This window comes from Lissotriton vulgaris, chromosome 12, assembly GCF_964263255.1.
Source record: "Lissotriton vulgaris chromosome 12, aLisVul1.2, whole genome shotgun sequence".
NCBI classification, from domain to species: domain Eukaryota; kingdom Metazoa; phylum Chordata; class Amphibia; order Caudata; family Salamandridae; genus Lissotriton; species Lissotriton vulgaris.
In genome coordinates this window covers 161,917,702-161,935,772 of record NC_141700.1, presented here as the reverse complement: position 1 = coordinate 161,935,772, position 18,071 = coordinate 161,917,702, and positions in this window count along the sequence as shown.

Here is an 18,071-nt window from a genome sequence, read left to right as displayed (position 1 = left end):
TGCTAACTTCTCTTTTACTGCCCAAAACCGCTTGATGTTCTGAGCTCCCTCACTTTTGGCTCAACTAATAAATGTATCTGGTTTGAGACTTCGATCAGAGTCTAATCCTTTATTATATCCTCCTTTAATTTCTCTTCAAATAAAGCACCATCAGAGACCACATAAACATTTTTCTTGAACCATCTTCATAATTTTCTTCATTAACATCAGCCTTGCCTACTTGAACCAAGATCAGTCTTGACAGAAACAGTATTAGTCTTAATACTTATTATCTATTTATGGGCAAATGTGTGTTTATTTAATTGAACAACCAACATTCTAATCCTTGCAGAAACTGCATCTAACTGCATCTAACCCCTTTCATGTTCACAGCCAAAGCCTCCCTGAGACTGAATAATTTAGTTATGTGTCCTTCACAGACGTAGAAGCAAAACCTATGGTTTTCTTACCACCCTCCTTAACCTGTATTGGGACAGAACTTTATAATCGACATCCACCAGCACATCCATTTCCCCTGCAGGCACAAACACCTGTAAATGAAGCGCCTTTTCTAAATCCATTTCTATCAACTCAAGCTCCTCACCAAGCCTGACATCACACTGAAATTCTTTTTAAGTAACTCCTTGATGGGACTGGTTATACCATGAGCTTTAAGACTTTCTACATTTTTCTTGACACATTCATTATGTTCCTTCAATGAGTTTCCATACACCAGAATATCATGTTGAAAATACTTTACCTGGTGGTCCACCCAACTTAAACTTGAGCGGGCACAGCACAAATTTGGCAGCTAGGATCCTCTGTTGCAACGCAGTACCCTGTCGGCCAAACTCTAAATTGGTCCCAGAGTTTCAAATATCACAAGAAACATTTGCTGCAATGCAGTCACAGGAGTGCAAGTGAGATGCCTTCACAGCGACAAGAAAATAAAACCCAGGGACTTTGTTACTATCATTGAAAATTTATGTTGTTGAATTGTCCATGTACTGTTCAAAATGTAGGAAACACTGAACTCAAAATGATCAGATGATCTGAAAAAGAAAAGAAACACTCATGTACAAAACCTGAAATCTATTGTGGCTGTCCATTTTCAGGACAACAGACACAATATCAGTTTTAGGATTAATATCCAGATACTTGAGATAGTCAAATCAAATCCTCAGAGGAATTTGCTACAAAAGAATACTTTTATATATTTGCAAACACTGCATATGTTAAAGAAATAAACCCAAAATATCTCTCATCCGACTTAAACTTCAGACTTCATTCACATGGGGATATCAGGCGGCAACTCCCATGGCTGCCTCTATGGAGCTCAACTCTTCCACAAATGACCTTGCTCCTAAAGCCTGGAATGACCGTTGCCTGCACATTAAAGCCTCCTCCTCACTTCTTGAAATCCACAAGAAACTGAAGACCTGGCTCTTCGCCTAGCCCGATGCTGGTTCGGCCCATAGAATAGTGAGTTGTGTGCTATACAATTACACACAACTTAACATAGCAAAACAATTACAAGTTGTGACTGGCAACAGCCTGTGCACTCGAGGGTTGTGTTGGCATATCCATTAAGCCTACAGATGGGGAGACCATTTTAGGGTCTTTTCTCAGGGGCTCATCAGAAGGGTGACCCTGATGAGCAGCAATTTGCAATTTGAGAGGTCCTGGAGAATTGGAGCCCCCACAAACTGCTGTCACAAAAACAAGTACAGGGGAACTCTCAGGGACAAAAGAAAAAACAGCACGAATGGTATTACCAAGTGTGCAGGAGATTTTGATCATTTCACTGATACTTCATGAATCTTCCACCCGACTCTACCATGTGGCCTTTACTTCCTGAATACTTCCTGAATTCTATGTCCATTTGACTCGGTTTGGCACTCATTAAAAAAATTCCTTGGCTCAAAATTCTTCTTACTCATGAAAAATACCTCAAGTTAGAATTACTGTGAATTTGCACTAGTAGCGAAACAATTCAAGATTGTAAAACTCATATTCAATTTCAAGATTACTAGTCAGTATTAAACATTGAAATAAGAAAAGCAGAATGTACAGTAGAAACTTTGGGGGTTGCTTTGACCCTGGCTTGGGGCCTGCCAGGCTGCCATATGGCACAGGCCCTGGCCTTTGCCCTTCCTGGTGGAGGATTAATCAACACATTTAGAAATCCCTTAATGCCTGGCTGGATGCACTGCATGCAGAGCTGAATGCTGACCCAAGGCTGTATTCTAGAAAGTGCCCTGGGGGAACAACGGGCATGTGCACCCAAGCTGTGCACCCCTTGGGCACTTTGATATTACAGAAGGGATCACAGATGCTTGTGCAACCCCTTCTGTAATACGGGTAGTGCTGGTGCACATGTGGCGCCACCTCTAGCTCTTGCAAATGAGGGAATCTCTCTGTCTCTGCACATGTGCTGTATTATGGACACGGGCACGAAGGCAAAAAAGCTGTCAGGAAGTGCACTGAAAGTTTGCAACAAAAAGGTGGCGCACTGCCAATGCGCTCCCTGATGGCAGCTATCTGGAGGAGGGCAAAGGGGGTCCCATGGATCCCCGTGACATCCCCCAGCAGGTGGGTGCAGCAGTCACTCACAGCACCCACCTGCAAGGGGAACTCTCTCTCCTCTTGAAAGTACAGGCAGGGTGCATCTTGCACTGTGAAAAATGAAGCCGCTACATATTTCCCTTGAATGCGCTGCCTCCAGCGCAGCACGAGTTTGTGACTGCCCTGAGGTCAGCTCATTCACTGTAATACAGCGCACTTTCTCAGTTTGAGCACAGCGCACCTATTCAAAGGTGTGCTGCGGTGCAAACAGGGAAAGTGCACCGTGTATGTAATACGGCCCCTGGTCGCCATTTTGTGTCGGCAAGCTAAGCCTGCTTCCTTTTTAGGTTTTGCCTAGCGGAAGCTGCGCTCTGCGCAGCTTTTCCGCGCAGGCGAAATCCTGTTGAGAACTGTAGTGTGGCTTTTGTTCGGCCCTCGTCCTTGATTGGCTGGCTCCGTAAACGGAGCCTTGCCATTGGACGAGGGGCCTGTCCGTCAATGCCGGACCAGACACGGGGGCGTTCCCGACATTCTTTGGCTTTTGCCGACGTCACGCGAGGCCGGGAACGCCCCCGTGTCTGGTCCGGCATTGCCGGCACTTCTGCGTCTGCGGAGGACGTTGCCTCAAAGGATCCCTGGAGGTAGTGTGTGGCTGCCTTCAATTGAAATCCCTGTTTCCTAAACCGGTTTTACCAGGAAAGCTGCCTGGTTAGCGGCAAACCAAAACAAATGAGGGATCCAGCAGGGCTGCGCAGTGTCACCATGCGAGTGTCCGGGCAGGGCGCTTTGCTGTCCACCGCCTCGCAGCATAGATGCGCCGGAGATTTCATGGAGAGTGGCAGAGCGCTGGTAAGATGGCGGCGGCTGGTGGGTCCTCCCGAGTGTAAGGGTCTTCGGCTGGAGTACTGCATGGCTGCGTAGTTAGCCGTGGTAGGCTGAGCCGTTCTGTGCGTCAGCAGGTTTATCTCTCGCCTGGGCCTCGACGGGAGTGGGTTGGGAAGGGCTATCTTAACTACCATCTTATATAATGATGACGGCTCCACTTGGGTTCTTAACTGTAAAGACCATGGTCTACTCGTATCAATTCATGTGAGTGACTGTCGGTTACGTAGTGGAGGGTCGCGTGACTAACGGCTCAGGGGTAGGGTGGTTACGGGAGGCTGTGTGTCGGGGGTTAGCGGCAAACCAAAACAAATGAGGGATCCAGCAGGGCTGCGCAGTGTCACCATGCGAGTGTCCGGGCAGGGCGCTTTGCTGTCCACCGCCTCGCAGCATAGATGCGCCGGAGATTTCATGGAGAGTGGCAGAGCGCTGGTAAGATGGCGGCGGCTGGTGGGTCCTCCCGAGTGTAAGGGTCTTCGGCTGGAGTACTGCATGGCTGCGTAGTTAGCCGTGGTAGGCTGAGCCGTTCTGTGCGTCAGCAGGTTTATCTCTCGCCTGGGCCTCGACGGGAGTGGGTTGGGAAGGGCTATCTTAACTACCATCTTATATAATGATGACGGCTCCACTTGGGTTCTTAACTGTAAAGACCATGGTCTACTCGTATCAATTCATGTGAGTGACTGTCGGTTACGTAGTGGAGGGTCGCGTGACTAACGGCTCAGGGGTAGGGTGGTTACGGGAGGCTGTGTGTCGGGCGTGTATGGCTCGCGGGTATGGTGGGTCGTTTAACCGTGATTAAGCGGGGCAGAGGGCCGTACGACTGGCGGCTCCGTGGTATTTAGCGGTACGGAGAATCTTGTGACTACGGGTAGGGCTGGAACGGCAAGTGATGTGACTGGCGGGTTCGGAGGGTAGTGTGGGTACTGAAAGCCGTGACTGGCTGCTCCGGAGTAGGGCGGGTACGGAGTCGTGTGGCTAGAGGCTCCGAAGTAGGGCCAGTAGGGAGGGTCGTGTGGCTGGAGGCTCCGGGGGATTGCGTCGGGTGCGGGGTCGTGTGACCGGGAGTGGAGTTGGAACGGAGGATGGTGAGCCCGGTGGGTATGGGGGTAATGTGACAGGGATGGGGCGAGTACGGGGGTGGTGTGACTGGCGGCTCCGGGGTTTTGCGGCCCGTCCCGTTAGTCGTGTGAATGGCGGGGGGGTAGGGCGGGTGATCATGATGTGGGCGGTGTTGTAAGATGGCGCCGCCGCCATCTTGTGCAGCCCTGGCTCGAAAGGAAGTGACTGGTACACCAGGGCGTTGAGTGTAGGCCGGGGCAACAATCCGAGCACGGACCGTCCGACCTCTGCCTTGGACCAGCGAACACACATGGAGACCGCACTGCAGACTGGATCCTTCTCAAGAGCCTCAAAGGCTCATTAGAACTCGTCGCTGATACCCTGGGCTGACAGAGCCCCTCTCCACCCCCGCCTTGACCCATGTGACTGATGGTGATGGACATGTTCAGGGAGGCCGCCCTTGAGGGTATTGTGGCACGTGTACTGATTCCATCAAATTCCGCCATTGACACTGAAAGGTTGGGTATCGCTCTCGAGAAATATGTTCACTTAACATTTGCCGTTTGCAGGACTCTTAACGTGATCAGGCAATGTTGGGAACTGACTGCATCATCGTAGTAGAAGGTTGCCGATAAGCACAGTGGTGAATCCCAGGCTAGCTACTAAAAAGTACAATTAAAACCAATGACGTGTTCGTTGCCTTCAGAGTCCGGATCCGATAAAACTCTTAAACAAGTTAAGTTCTCTTATGTAGCTTTCAGCACCCACAAAGCATGAATCTTTTCGAAAAATGCAATGTTTAGACGCAGTGTCTCACTTAGTTTGCCTTCCCTTTTGGCTATCTAGGGCGATTAAAGGGAATAGAAACAACGGATATGACTAAAGGTTACTCAATCTGCCATGTTGTATAAAATGTGCACACGCCTTTACTAATTTTTCATGTTTTAAGGACTGATTCTTTAACAATAAAGAAATAAAAACAAATTGGATTTTTGACCTATTAACTGTTTGCGTGTATTATGTAGCTGAATGTGGCTGTCAATGCCAGTTTAATAACAATTTTTGCTTTCTTGGTTCCAGCAGCTCTGGTTTTTCAGGTGTACCTGAAAAGCAGCGTGTAACAGGTCAGGTTGGACGCCATTTGAATCCTGTTGTGCACATAGGGGCAGGGGATTCTTCTGGGAGTATTTTCCATATGGATTATTAAAGGTAAAGCACTCTGCTTTCTCCCCCACTCCATCTCATTAGCACCGGCTCAAGTGTTAATTGCAACTTTTTTCTTTTTTGGTTTAATTAGTTGGAATGTATCGATCCACCATGAGTCGGTGCACAGGTGTGCCGTCATTAAACTACCACTCTGGTAATCTCGTTGAATAATTTAGTAGAAGTTGTCGAGTGCTATTGGAGACACCTTCCATGATTAACGAATTGAGACAGGTAAAAATAAATCCTCTTTGACCATTCATACTACTGTACAAAAAAAGCTACTGCAAGCTTGCACTTTTCCCCCCCATTGTTTTTAGGCTTCAGTTCTTAAAAAGCAACATGTAAGGTAAGCACGCCCTTCAAAGGCTACATTTATCCGTAGATTAAATAAGCTGCTGGAAGCACGACAGGCTTGAATTAAAACTCCCGAAACCAGCTGAATGATTGAAACCTGCACAACCCCCTCAATTGAAACGATTACTGTCAAATTATGCAGGAATGCGTTCATCTCAGTTTATTATCATTTAAAAATGACATTTTATGAAGTTAGGCACGTCGTACATTTATCTTTTTATTACCATAACCCCTTGAATTGTGCCGCCCCCTCTTCCATAATATCATTGGCAGTGCCAGTGTGCATATAGTATTAGGGCTGCCGTGTTTACCACTACTCCATGACCTGTAGTTAATGGTTTTCTAGCCCGGTCAAGTTGAACTCTCAGTTTAAGCTTTCATTTTGATGGTTGGATGGTCCCACAGTTACCTAGACCTAAATGGTAAGTGGTAATTTCAGTAGTGGGAAAGGCACCCAGTGGTAGGTGTCCGTTTGCAAAGAGCTGCCTGAAGTTACTGCCGATGGTAACCGTTCGAGGTCGGAATGACTTGTCAGGAGTTCATCAACAATATCATTGCTTCACACCAAATCCGCTTGCAAGTGGTAATCATTCTTTGTCAACAAGAAGCCCTGCTTCTAGAAACGTTCAAAGATGGGAGGGAAACCGGCCTGTTTTTGTAATTAACTTCTTCCTTTAAACTATGCAAATACAATGCAACCGCTCTAAACTCAAACCGAGATGCTTAACCATAAATCTTTTATGTGCATCAGCATGAAATAGGCGGTGCTTGACTTTTTGAAAAAATGTAGGTAATTTGACCAGTCCAAGTGAGGAAGTTTTAAAGCATCCAGAAACACTGCTTGCGTTCAGTGCAGAAATCAAGACGGCATACGTGGCTATTTGAGGCGCTGGTATGATAATAAAGTAATCATTATACAGATCAATTTCCACAAAAATATAGCTGTTAATTAGGGCGATCTTTCAGTCAATACCGTACCTTTAACTAGCCACATGCATTTTGATCGAATTTAAAGATATTGGTATGGCATCAATGAACGATTAAACTCCAATTACTATCTGATAGCTGTGTTCTGGTACTGTGGCAGCAATTAATAAAAAATGCACATTTGTGAGCTTCAAAGGGACAAACCTCAAGCGCATGCAGGTTTGAATGTAATCATTTGCCTTGGACTATTCAAAACTGAAGCCATTCAATTGCAGCTGTCACGTCGTATTGGTCTTATCGGGGGGATTGAGTTGAATTTGAAAGTGCCTAGTTTTATAGATATTTTTGGGTTACTTGTATGATGCTCTACGCATACCGTTGCATCCAATCATGGCTGCTCCTGTTTTTTAACATCAGTGAACCAAGATGATGATGTTAGGTAGTGGAAACTGTCCAAACTGGGGTGCAGACAGCCCCTCTCACCTTTCAGCCTGGTACCACTGCACCAGCCGCACTACTTCCCTACTGACCGTTCTCCACTTCAGCCCCGTCTAAATTACAATTCCTGCTTGTGACCCTTTTGCCTGCTTGTGCATGTTTTCGTGACCCTGTTGCCTGCTTGTGCCTCCGTGTGCCCCTATTGCCTGCTTGTGCCTCCGTTTTCGTGCCCCTGTTGCCTGCTTGTGCTGTGTGGGTGTGTGTGGAAGGCTCTGTGTGGGTGTGTGGAGGGCTCTGTGTGGGGAGCTTTGTGTGGCTGTGTGTGTGGGGGGCTCTGTGTGGCTGTGTGTGTGGGGGGCTCTGTGTGGGTGTGTGTGGGGGGGCTCTGTGTGTGTTTGTGTGTGTCATTTGCGAGAGATAAAGCTAGTGGCATTGTAAATGACAATGCCATTTATTTATGTTAAAAAAAACATAAATAAAAATAATGTCAAGAGCAATGTCAATAGCTCTAACTTTAACAAAGGCAAAACCATTGCATTGTAAATGCTTGTTCTCAAACTCCGAACTGTTTGAGAAAAACAATCACGCAAAGACCATTGCGTGCAGGACGTTTTTCACTCATTTGTGGTGCTCCGCGCTAGGAGAAAACTCCATGCAATTCATTCTAGCGAAACAGCACTCGGAGAGGGAATTGGGACTCACATGAATAGACTGACAGTCACTCAAATAGAGGTGTAATAGATGAGATATGGATCACAAGGCTTTATCCATCCATTCCCCAACCCCGGGAAGGGGATATCATTTGAGGGAGGCTTGCTCTAAAGAGGAGGGCGGTACCGCCAGTGTGATCGCATGATCCTATGGCTGATGGACTGCCATGTCAATTTCAGCTGAAACTGTTGTCAGAAACCCAGCGGTTTCCCCAGCGCCATAATGGAGCCATACACTTAATGGAGAAAGACTACTGCCAATTTATGACAGAGCTCCCCCTCAGGCAAACTCTAAATAAGGCCATGTGTTAAATGTTTTTAAAGAAATGATCTGTCTCAGGATTCTGGCAACACTAATATTATATGTTTATTTGATTACACAGGGGACATAAAATACCAGTTGTATTGTAGAGCCGATGTTCACCCCTTGGGGCAACTTGGCTCGGAATACCAGTTGTGCATTGTTACGCGGTTCAATGACACTCCTTTTATCAATCTTGAAAGGATGAAAGACTGAGTGACTTGCTAGGAGTTCAGCCTGTAGTCAAGAGGTCAAACGTGAAATGAGGACAATTCACAAGGCTGTTTCACCTGTAGATTAAACTGTAGCATCTGCGCATGAAGCTCTCAGATATTGACTCACATGATCAAGATCTGTAGAGCTGCATGTGCTTAAATGTCAATTACTGCTGCAGGCTGCTTCCCAGGTGTGTAGAAATGTAGTATTTTTTCTTTCTTCTTCTACTTCCTTGTGGCTTATATGAACCAGCTCCTTATATTTGTTTGCATTCTCAAATATTTAATTGTTTGAAGTATTGATGTTTGATGACCTTCTTTCAATGAACGTATTTTGAACTGTAGAAATGCGGCAGTCGTAAATGACATCCAGTGCTGACTAAGGGGACATCTGTCAGCAATCTAAAGAAGTGTGTGGCCGACATCACATGAATGATGCTTCTTGGGAGAACACATACAGCTAGATGAAAGTGATAGGATAGACTAGATATGGTCGAGGCACATGCATGTAATAGGAGCATTGACTGTACGCAGAGCCGGACTGGCCGTAGCGGGCACCGGGCAATCCTCCGGAACGCTGCACGGGTGGGGGCCAGTTTGGGGCCCTGGCAAAGAGCTCGGCGGCACCCACAACCTCCGGAACGCTGCACGGGTGGGGGCCAGTTTGGGGCCCTGGCAAAGAGCTCGGCGGCACCCACAACCCCCTGAGTGAGGGGGGGGGGCACTTTGCCAGGGCCGGTTTTGGTTCCCAGTCCGGCCCTGACTGTACGGTGGGCTGGAAGTGGTGGAAAACTGGGCAACAGAAGTTATGGTCAATGACTACACAAAGTCTCTAGCCAAACTCACTTCTTAGTTATGCCAGGGGCGGCTGGCAAGTACAAGGATTGGTGAGGCAGGCAACTGAGTGGTGGGTGGGTGTGTGCAAGGCGGCAAGGCGAGCTGCAAATAAAAAACAATTAAAGTCATTTACTTTGCTTGCTGCGTGTCGGACCTCCTCCTCGCTCCAGTCCCTGTTTTGTCAGCCCCACGGGCTCCAGCCTCCAGGCAATTCCCCTGACAAATCCTGGCACTACTCTCAAGCTGGTAACCAGTATGAGAGAAGCGCCAGGATTAGATGGAGCAAGCTGGCTGGACGCTCCTTCAGGCCTTGTAGGGCTGTGCTTAGTCTCCACCCAGCTGTCTAAGACAGTTATGTGGAGAGCTTCAAAGTACACATGTCACTTTGGCCGGCACAAGAGGACTGGTCCAACTGACATGCGCACTTTGGAGCATCCAGCCAGCTACGCTCCTCCAGTCCTCTATGCTGCCAAACCACAGGAGTGGGGTACACGTCCTCATTTCTCCCGGCTGGGAGCGGGCTGGCAGCTGTGGCACGCTAAACGTGAAAAATAAGCTGACAAATAATTTCATTACCATTTTATTTTTTACTTTTAGCGCAGCTGCAGCAGGCGGGCGGGGGTGTATCTCCCCCGCCCTCACAAAGAACCCGCTGCTGAGTTACGCTAACCATTTATGGGGCATTCTAGGCATCAAGAGTATTTAAGCATGAGGTTAGCATGCAGAAGTTTATTGGCAACTTTCCATTGTTTTTTATGCCTACACGAATCGGCTAGTTTAACACGCAATCCGTTTCCCTCACCGTTCTTGTTTTTCCCCTCTTCCAGTTCACTCGTGTTAGTATGAAAATGCTGCGTTCCTGTTGCTTTTCATATATGTTCTGTTTATTCCTCCTTCTTTGGGAAACACTGACTTTCCTGCGGTCCTGGGGTCCCACGCCTGTTTCGTAGCTGGTGTGGGGTTCAAAACAGTGCAATTTGCCAAGAAGTTTGGCAATAAAAAAGCTCAATACTAAATTGCTGTTTGGCTACATCTCTGTACTTACCTGCTATCTATATGTTCATATTTCACACTCTATTCCCCCTTTTCCTCTAATTTTCTCTGACTGATATGTATGTTTTCTAACCACCAACAGAAAGGGAGTGGAAGGAAAAGAATTTTTGACAACATCACAGCCCTTCACTCAACAATGACACTGAAAGGAAAATTGTTCACTTGGGAGAGCTCTCAGGGGATAAACCAGGCCAGGACAGTAATCCCCCTATAATTTCTGATACCACAAGCAAAGATAACGCTACAGGGCACAATTACTTGACTTTACATTTGTTGGGGCACAATATGCATGAATCAGTGTTCCTATAGTAATTCTTGCATGTCACCCTCGGACACTTTGCCTACCTTCAAACAGGCAGCGGGGGAAGAAAGGCTTGCTTCCTGTGAGAGTTCTGGCAATAGCCATCAGAGGGAATAGGCTAACAATCTGACAGAGAGGGTTGAAGTAGATCAAACGGGCATCACACAACTTCAACCTCACAATGGCAGTGAGAGAACAAGTAGTTAGACCTGACAGCCTTGGTGTGGATTTCCCACAAACACTTTTGCCTTCATCCCGCCTGCTTTCTAAAATTTGTGTTTGTTGGCCTTAGTTGTCATTTTCAAATTATATATTCTGTCCATTGTGACTTGAGGTGTGTCTCTTTTGCTGGGTTTGCTCTAGGTTTTTTTCCAAACTCTCACTACTCTGAGGCGTGCTTTCGGTGACACTGTGTCTCACATTTTTCTTGTCACTGGTTCACGTGATGGTTTGTGGTGTAACTCTTCAGTAACTCTTCAATATGGAGTGTACTGGTGGCACTATGTTGCACTAGGCATGTATCCTAAAGGCTTCATTATACGTGATATCTTATATGGTCGTGCAGGCCTGTTTTCAGGTTCGTCACGCAGCAAATATTTTTCACTCAATTTTGGTTTCCACTAGTGCTGTATTATGTCACTTTTTAAGATTCTGAAACCTGTGTAACTACCTTCTGAATATCTGTTCATGTACTGAGTAAGTTCCTTTGTATTAATTCCAGCCCTGAAGAGTCGGAGATTAATTTCTCTCAGACGAAACGCGTATCGGCTGGCTGTTCTCTGTGCCAACACACATTAAAGGAACAATGAATATTACAAAGGATTGCGTTCTGATGTTTTCAAATACCAAACATATATTGTGAAATATTGATTATATGTGTGCACAGGACTATTGCATACTCTACACCGTGGCTTTTTTAATTGCCACTGCCTGGGGACTGCCATGATTCCTGTGGTTGCGCAAATGCAGAGGATAGTGTGAATGTGGTTGACAGCACAGGCCCTGAACGGACCCTGCTCTGTCAAACACAGCGTGATGGTGAACACCGGACATTATTCAAACGAGCCCTGCTGAACAGCTCAGCTGGGGCTCAGATCGGGCTACAGAAGCGGCGCCTTGGCTGCCAGACATGTTCCACTCCTGCTCCTTAGCACTCTCAGCCAATGAGCCTACCTTTTCGTGAGTACCGGTACTCTCCTCGGCAGTAGAGAAGTGCCTGTACTCAGAGTGATAAATTTAAGAAGTGCCGGTACTCAGTACCAGTAAGTACCGGCCCATTTAAAGCACTGGGCTAAACCATCACCAAGCTTGAACTTCAAAGAACAGCATGGAGCCATTAACGGTGGATGTTGCACCATATTCATAATCTGAAGGACAGCAAAACATAGCATTGCATGGTTAAGAGGGTCAGTGTGCTCTTAGCATGTCTTGCGCCTTACTTCAAAGGCTGATGTAGATTAGTTCTGGTGAACAATGATCCCATCTTGGCACTCTTACACACGAGACAACGTTTTTTTATCATACCAAGAGGTGTAGTCATCAGCTGCAGTTTCTTCACTTCGGCAGGGGCGCATCGTCCCCACCCGATTGGCAGCAGAGTGCAGGAGCAGTGACTGCTGATTGCTTCAAAGTATGCATGTAACTTTGGACGGTGCAAGCCGGCCAAAGTGACATGCGCACTTTGAAGTGAGCTGGGTGGAGACCAAGAACAGGTCTACAGGGCCTGAAGGAGCGTCCAGCCAGCCCGCCTCATCCAGTCCCGGTGCGGTTCTCACAGCATGAGAGGAGCGCCAGGATTGGTTAATGGAGTTGGCTGGGCTCATACTACAGGAAAGAACATTGGGACCGGAGTGCAGAGTGCAGCCAGATGAGTGATTTATTTTATTTTTTCTCCTGCCCTCTATTTCTATCCCTCCGGCCCCCCTGCCCCCATAGCTGGCAGCCACCACTGCTAGTCATTATTGCACACCTCACAGGCTAAAGCTCGAGACCATGAAGGTGCGAGAGGAAAAAATTCACAATATACGTACCCCTCACAGAACAACCAAATTGGGGAGAGTATGTGTCCTAAGGGCAAGGGCGATTGACCTCAAATCTGGAGAACCTAGTTCGAGTCGGCTACAATGCTCAACATCCTGTGATTCTGGGCAAATTACTTAATCTCCCTGTGCCTACCAAAAATTAATGTATCTGTAATGAAACTGGTGCTCATGTAAAAACGCTCTGATACCTGTCATTCGCGGCCTTAGGCATGTGCAAGCTGTGCACCTGCACAGGGCCACCAAACCCCAGGGGCCACCACACCAATATATATCCTTAATATAATAATCCTCTGAGGATGGATACATATTTGCGTGGCGGCCCCTGGCAGGGATTTGGCGGCCTCCTGTTTTCTTCCACTTCCAAACACCCTGACCCCCCCTCTTCACTGGCCTCTGCGCTCCGCCCCGCCCGGACCCCCTCTTCCGGGGCCCCGACCTACACTCCCTGCCCAGGGCCCCCATGAGCCTAGAGCTGCTCCTGTAAACCTGATACCTACGGGTCAAGTTCGCGCGATATAAAACTCAGAGAGGAAAAAAACGAAGAAAAAAAAACACTTGCCATGTCTTCTTCCTATTTGCTCACTGAAAGGAACAGGAACCTTGCACCACTGACACTTGTACACTCACAGGAGCAAGGAAACTATGGCACGCTTTACGGCTGCAAAACAATTCACTTTCCCATTTGTAAATGTTGTATATGTGCAGTTTCTTTTTAATTATATGCACACTCCTATGTATTACATGCAAGTGTTATCTTCATAATTTTTTATATTTATTTTACACACAACAGAGGCCTCCACATTTAAATAAATCTTTTTCTAAATGTTCATTTAAAGACATCTCAAACTCGCCCACAAACACATCCCCAGCGATCGGCTTGAAGGTCACCATTACTGTCCTCCCGAGCAGTTGCACATTTATTTCACTGGCTCTTTTCACCTCCCCTTGGCAGCCTGTTATGCAAAAGAGGCTAATGCTACTTGCGTTTTGCGTGCCTCCAGCTGGCGCGAGATAAGCAATCTGTTTCATCGGTGACGGAGAGGGTCTGTCCTGCGAGGAACGTCCAATCCTCGTGCGTTATCTGCCGAATTTAGCGGCAAGGAATTTGACTGCAGTCCAGACATTCAATTTCATCAACAACAAAAGTGGGCCAAGCTGCTGACATATTGGCGCCGCATCTCTCCCGGGGAGCTGGGGTCTGCAGTGATGCTGCTGGATTCCTATTAGAAGGCTGGGGAGACAGGCTGGAGATTATAAAATCTACCTGACACCAGCACCAGCCCATTTACTGTCCCTCCTCAGTGGTGTCAAAGGTCATCGGTGAAAATAAGATGAGGCGGGGCAGCTCCTCTGAGATTGGCGCATGTGTCCTTGTGCAATGTGACAGGTGCCCGTGTAAAGCGCTCCTATACCTTAGGGTCGAGTTTGCGCTCTATAAAACTTAAAAAAATAAATTAAGCGTATGCCTCAGGCCATGCGGTGGTTAAATTTTGTAGGCTCCTTCTGTACACCTGGCAAGCTCGATTTGGGCGACAGGGGGCGTAACGAAACTTGAGGGTCCCCCTCTGCAAAGTGCAAGCAGGAGGCCTCCCACGGTCCGGACCCAGCACGCAGCTCTCAGACCAGAGTCCTGCCAGTGCCGGACAGGGCCGGACTGACTACTGGGCAGTTTGGAATGCTGCTGAGCTGGGGGCTGATTTCGTTCATGGAGACCTGTGAGTGCTAAACGAAATTCGTTTTGCTTTAATTATTTCGAAGCACACGCAGGTCTCCATGAACGAAATCAGCCCCCACCGCAGTGAAATCAGCCCCCAGCTCGGCATCATTCCAAACTGCCCGGTAGTCATTCCAGCTCTGGTGCTGGAGGGGGCCCCCCGAACTCGAGGGCCCCCCGCACCCTGGGTCTGCGGGGGCTTTTGTTATGCCACCAGGTACGCAATGCCCATTGGGCTGAAAGGGCTCCAGCCCCCCCCCCCCCCCCCCCCTGTGTGTGTCCGCCCGGGCTGAGACAGCTTCCCGGGCACACACACAGCCGCACCCGAGTACTTCACAGGTCTTTAAAAGACCATTCACTTGTTAACAAGGCTTTGTTGTTTTTCACCTCTTAGAGCCCCTGCATCTCCACTCTGCATATTGCTGGAAGAATCAGCCTCCCCCAAAAATTTTAGTAGCCCCCCTCCCCACGAAATTTGCCTCTATTGCACCTCTGTATGCCACGGTGCTCTTAGTGTAAAACCAGGTAAAACCTTTCGAAAATTTTATGTGGGGGAAATGCTCGATGCTGAGTTTTACAGGTCGCTTGGGAGGAGGGAAAACTGTTGCCCACTTTTTCAACCTACAGAACTCGGAATGCATGGTAAAACCACACCGGATAAACACTGAACCCTGTAGTGTAGCCAGCCGTGACTGTAAATAGAGGTGGACGAGCCAACAAATCACCAAGTAGAGCAGAGCTGAGCCACGGGTCTGGCTCGGATTTTTGGGAGGAGGAGTAGTAAGTTGTTTTAAGTAGTTGTCATGTGTATCTCCCACAAGGGTCTACAAGGCATGGATCGAAGCCAGTTTTTCAAGATGACCTCTGAAATTTCAATTTCGATTCTTCGTTTAAAAATGTTATCAATCTGTGAAATAGATTTTTTTTGTTTGCAAATAACTTTGGCGCCATTTGACGAACCTTCATGAAACTTTAAAAAGAAAGTTCAGTCACCTCAGTTCCTTCCAGGAAAGTTTTGAGGTGATCTGTGTAGAGCAGGCCGAGAAAATAAGGGGTCCCAAAATGTAAGTTCCGTAGGGATTTTTGAACTGAGCTACCGCCAAAAAGGCAAACGGAATGACACTGAAGAAGCTAACTATTTAACATGCACATTATTTAGAATAACAGCTATATGTGCAATGATTAACATAAAGCTTCAAAAATGAAATGACACGCATTTAAAATGTGCAAACTGCATTAGGCAGATAGTTATTCGTAAAGGCCGCAGATATGCTTAAATGTAAGTTTTCTTTAAGCGACAAGTACACTCAATTTCAATTTATTATTAACTGTTCGACTAATTAAAATCATTACTGTAAAATACAACTATTTGCCCACCCTTTCCCCACCTTAAGCGTGCTCATAATATGGTGTGAATTGTAATTACAGGTATAAAAACAGCACATGAAGATGCCTACTCTTTGTTAACATGGGTGTATACTCCTGTACAATTATTTTAAAATTCCAGAGCTATTTACAACCAAATACCTACACAGGCCCATGCTGTATGCAACTAAGGGAGGCACCCTAAATCCAATAAATAGCTAAAAAGGTAAAAATCCGAAATTGTTTAAAACAGTTAAACAAGTGAGCCCTTACTATGCAAACCTTCTAGACGCGAAAGGGAATTCCTATATTATAACATAGTAGGGATAAAGTGCTGAAGCAAATTTAAAATGCGTTGCGCGAGCCTATCAACATCTGGAGTTAATTTACGGAGACTCAGTAAGTGCTAACCTAATAGAATTCGTAAACTTCCCAATCTGGCTCAGTTGCATGCCATATCCTCTCTGAAGCACAAATCTGAGGCCTCCCTGCAAGTCCTAACTTCCCTTGCCCTGAATATAGGGCGAAGAAGGCGAAGTCATTCGTCAATCAGTTTGGGGCAGTAGCACAGTAGAGGCAGCCAGGTTTCTTTGCGATACAAGCATAGCCGGCATGCGACAGTATCCCCTTTGCGTGCCCAGGTTGGGTTAAAGTCTGAGATTGGTAAAGTGCCAGTCTCATGTAAAGGATCTGTCTGTGAGCCTGACCTGTCAGGGCATCCTGTAAATAAGGTTGTGCTTTCTCAAAGATGTAAAATGTATCCAGTGACACTATGATGGAGCTGAGGTGGCAAATTGCAAAGTCTTTTTTCAAATGAGATTACTAGTGGGTGATAAAGGAATGTCAGGAGAGTACAGGCTTTTCGAGTTGATCTTCAAGCGGCCAATTGACCGACCGAGCCCGATTTGCTACTGGGATCCCTTCTCCTCAAAAATATTCCTCAATTGGTATGTAGTTGAGTCTTATGGGGCTCTCAAGACCCTGAGGAAATATTTCAATAGGTCCCTCTGGCTTGCCAAGTCAGGACTCCAGAGTCTATGTGAACTAAACAGTGTTGATATAAGCACAATGAACTTTAGAGCCCTGACCTTAATGTGACACACTTAGAAATATTCGTCATGACTGCAAAATGTTCTGGTTTAACAAATGCATAACATTTTGCTAAGAGACATCTGATTGTGATAACAAAACTTCCTATTTACCCCATACTCCACATAACGCTTGAATAGAAGAGTTGCACATTTAAAAAAAGTATATCTTGTTAGTGTTAATGAAATACCTTACTAAACAATATTTTTGCAAGTTGATGTTTCTCTTCTTTAGCATGGTTTATTGTTTACATGATGAAACATTAACATTAGAAGGTGAAACTGTGTTTGATGCGGATCACTGAAATAATATCTACTACCAAAATATCGAGTTCCCATAATATCGATGAAAAAATAATGAGGGACATAATATCGACTTTCTATCTTCACTAAGGTAAGTACAAAAATATCGAGTTTAAAATATCGGGTGTTAAAAATATAGACTGTCAAAATATCGATTTTTTAATGTCTTCAAAATAAGTTAAAACTATTATAATATTAAATATATTTAATATAAACATTGTTAAAATTATTAAATAAATGTAACATTATTACATAATTAATGTAACTTTAAAAATTAATAATATGAATACATATATATATATATATATATATATATATATATATATATATATATATATATATTAATACACATATTAAAAATGAATAATAATAATACATGTTATTAATAAAACATTTAGAATATATTTACCGTAGCATAGCAAAAGGTTTAAATTTAATGTAACCACTCCAGTGGGTGCTACATTAAAGAGATCGTTGGATAGCGTAGGGGTAAAAATTACTATTCCCACTTCAGTGGGTACAAGAGTAGGGAAAGCGTTGGATAGCGTAGGGGTAAAATTTACTATTCCCACTCCAGTGGGTGCAACAGTAGGGAAAGCGTTGGATAGCGTAGGGGTAAAAATTACTATTCCCACTCCAGTGGGTTCAACAGTAGGGAAAGCTTTGGATAGCATAGGGGTAAAAATTACTATTCCCACTCCAAAGAGTGCAACAGTAGGGAAAGCGCTGGAT